Consider the following 3,764-nt stretch of genomic DNA (forward strand, 5'->3'; position numbering starts at 1 on the left):
TAGAAATTTGCCAGACACGCAAAAAAAAAGTATTTTGTTCTAAGTCCCTGGGATATTTTACTTAATCTCATGAAACCATAACTTTATATGTTGCATTCATGTTTTTTTTATCAGTATTTAGGGGGTGTTAACTGTCTCTGTTCCTGAATWACTCTGAATTGTGCTCCAGTGCATTCAGGTGAAATTAATATTAATAAATGTAATTTTGGAAATTAAGATATTTGCTTTGTTGGTGTAAAATGTTAATATGGGGGGAGATATGAAACTTGTTACTCTGATATAGTAAAATTTAAGTCCAGGTCTTTGTATGTTTACAAAAGGCTATAATATGTTAATATGTTAATGCTCTAAATGGGCTTCCCAGAACCCAATTCCTATTCTCCTCCTCGACAAGGATTTAAAAGCATTGGATTGGTGAGGAAATATTCTCCAATACACATCGTTTAAAATCCTTGAGGGGGCGTGTGCCGTGAACGACTGCATGCTTCCGTGAGAAGAGAAAGAGAGCGAGAGGGAGGGAGGGGGAGGAGAATGAAAATTGGGCTCTGGATGTCACGAAACCCTCTGGACACACGGTTCTGGTTTGGGATAAATGAACACTGTAGTGTCTATGTCTCAAATGGCATCAGATTCAGGACGTACCCTAAATCTCCCTGAACTAATATTATCCACATTTACTGTAATTGAATCAGACACAAGAAAACAATTCCGTAACTGCTATAGAATGTATGTGTATTGACATAAATATACATCGTTACTGAGTTCTGGGATACAGTTATAACTATTATCATATACTAAGTAACACACTCATGAAAATACATTTTTCCAACAAAGAAATCAGATCATGACAATCCCCACCAAAAAATCTATTCATCAAATGTTGGTTTATTTTCAAAGTGTAAGAGAACAACGTTATATGTGCATATATCATAATTGTGTGTTTCTAAATATTTTAATTGTGCAACTAGTCAAGCTACAGTATATACAGACGTGGTGTATCGATCGCTCTCTGGCGGTAGCTTGATAGGCTAGTGATACAGACGTGGTATCTCTCTCTCTCCGATGGTAGGCTACTGATACAGACGTGGTATCTCTCTCTCTCTGATGATAGGCTAGTGATACAGACGTGGTATCTCTCTCTCTCTGATGATAGGCTAGTGATACAGACGTGGTATCTCTCTCTCTGATGATAGGCTAGTGATACAGACGTGGTATCTCTCTCTCTCTGATGATAGGCTAGTGATACAGACGTGGTATCTCTCTCTAGCTCCGCTCCATATAAACCTAGGTGGTATTAAGCTCCGCTTCCATCTAAACTTAAGGTGGTATTAGCTCCGCTCCCTCTAAACTATGTGGTATTCTCAGCTTACTAGTGTTAGCTCCATAAATAAACTTAGGTCGGTATTATCTCCATATACTAGGTGGTATTTAGCTCCATATAAACTAGGTGGTATAGCTCCATATAAACTAGGTGGTATGTATCTCGCATAATAAACTTAGTGGTAGATTAGTCCTCCATAAAAACTAGGTGGTAGTATGCTCCATATAAACGGTGATTAGCAATAGCTAGGTGCTATAGCCCATAAAAGCAGGTGGCTATAGCTCCATTCAAGCTAGGTGGTAGTAGCTCCCTCTAACTAGGTGGTAGTAGCTCCCTGCTAAACAGGATGTGTAGCCTCTATAAAAATTGCTGTCTCCATTACTAAGCTAGGTGATAGTAGCGCTCCTCTAAGCTAGGTGTAGTAGCTCCCCTAAGCTAGTGTAGTAGCCACCAACAAACTAGTGGGTAGGTAGCTCCATATAAGCTAGCGTGGTATTGCTCCATATAACAGCCTAGCTGGTAGTAGCTCCCTCTAAGCTAGGTGGTAGTAGCCCTCCATATAGCTGTGGTATTAGCACCCACAAAGCTAGGTGTAGTAGCTCCTCTAAAGCTAGGTGCGTAGTAGCTCCATATAAGCTTAGGTGGTTTTTAGCTCCATAATGAAGCTAGGTGTAGTAGCACCCCACAAGCTAGGTGGTAGTAGCTCCCCTTAAGCTAGGTGGTAGTAGCTCCTATCTAAACTAGATGGTAGTAGCACCCACAAAAAGGCACAAAAAGGACAGAAATAAATACAAATGGTCTCAGACAATCCGCAGGGAAGAAGGCAGGAATGTGGAGGTCTGGGCTCCTGCCTGGTTCAATGGATCTGCGTTGTGAGCCGGTTGGACGTTCTGCAAATTTCCGATGACGTTGAAGGAGTTTTATTGTAAAATGAACATTAAATTATATTGCAACAGCCATGCCAAGAACCATCTGTGGCCATTGTGTTTTTGATTATAAAACTGCCACACTTTTTACAGTGGCTTTTATTGTCCCAGCACAAGGTGCACCCTGATTGTTATATAATCATTGCTGTTTTAATCCACGGCTTCTTGATATGTCCACACACTGTCAGGTGGATGGACTTCTCTTGGCAAAGATGACAGAACTGATCACTAACGGAGTGTTGTAGTGGTTGGGACGTAGAAAAATACTTTTTTTTTGCGTGTCTGGCAAATTTCTAGGATATTTTACTTAATCTCATGAAACCATAACTTATATGTAGCATTCATATTTTTTTATCAGTATTTAGGGGTGTTAACTGCTCTCTGTTCCTGAATAACTCTGAATTGTGCTCCAGTGCATTTCAGGGTGAAATTAATATTAATAAATGTAATTTTGGGAAATTAAGATATTTGCTTTGTTGTGTAAAATGTTAATATGGGGGGAGTATATGAAACTTGTTACTCTGATATAGTAAATTTAAGTCCAGGTCCTTGTACTGTTTTACAAAAGGCTATAATATGTTAATATGTTAATGCTTCAAATGGGCTTCCAGAACCCAATTCTATTCTCCTCCCTCGACAAGGATTTAAAAGCATTGGATTGGTGAGGAAATATTCTCCAATATCACATCGTTTAAAATCCTTGAGGGGGCGTTTGCTGTGAACGACTGCCATGCTTCGCGCGAGAAGAGAAAGAGAGCGAGAGGAGGGAGGACCCTAAATCTCCCTGAACTAATATTATCCCATTTACTGTAATTGAATCAGACACAAGAAACAATTCCGTAACTGCCTATAGAATGTATGTGTATTGACATAAATATACATCGTTTAGCTGAGTTCTGGGATACAGTTATAACTATTATCATATACTAAGTAACACACTCATGAAAATACATTTTTCCAACAAAGAAATCAGATCATACAATCCCCACCCAAAAAATCTATTCATCAAATGTAATGGTGTTGGTTTATTTTCAAAGTGTAAGAGAACAACGTTATATGTGCATATATCTATAATTGTGTGGTTTCTAAATAATTTTAATTGATGGCAACTAGTCAAGCTACAGTATATACAGACGTGGTGTACATCGATCGCCTCTCTGGCGGTAGCTTGATAGGCTGAGTATACAGACGGGGTATCTCTCTCTCCTCGATGTAGGCTACTGATACAGACGTGGTATCTCTCTCTCTCTGATGATAGGCTAGTGATACAGACGTGGGTATCTCTCTCTCTTGATGAAGGCCTATGATACAGACTGGTATCTCTCTTCTCTGATGAAGGCTAGTGCTACAGACGTGGTATCTCTTCTCGCTCTGATGATAGGCTAGTGATACGCAGACGTGGTATCTCTCTCTTCTCTGATGTACTAGTGAATACAGACCGTGGTATCTCTCTCTCTGACCGGATAGGCTTGATCGATAGGCTAGTCGATCAGACGTGGTTATCTCTTTCTCCTGAC

General features: G+C 39.8%; 1 protein-coding gene across 1 annotated transcript in view; it reads right to left on the reverse strand.

Moving 5' to 3' along the window:
- Positions 1 to 865: 865 nt before the first annotated feature.
- Positions 866 to 3,764, reverse strand: part of LOC112073582 (zinc finger and BTB domain-containing protein 14) — a 10,272-nt gene continuing 7,373 nt past the window's right edge. The window contains exons 3-4 of the mRNA XM_070440209.1: positions 3,469 to 3,534; positions 866 to 1,284 (exon numbers count right to left, since the gene is read on the reverse strand). The gene's annotated coding sequence lies outside the window, so the exon portion shown is untranslated. The remainder of the gene's footprint in view (positions 1,285 to 3,468; positions 3,535 to 3,764) is intronic.

Source organism: Salvelinus sp. IW2-2015, unplaced genomic scaffold, assembly GCF_002910315.2.
Source record: "Salvelinus sp. IW2-2015 unplaced genomic scaffold, ASM291031v2 Un_scaffold2308, whole genome shotgun sequence".
NCBI classification, from domain to species: Eukaryota; Metazoa; Chordata; class Actinopteri; order Salmoniformes; family Salmonidae; genus Salvelinus; species Salvelinus sp. IW2-2015.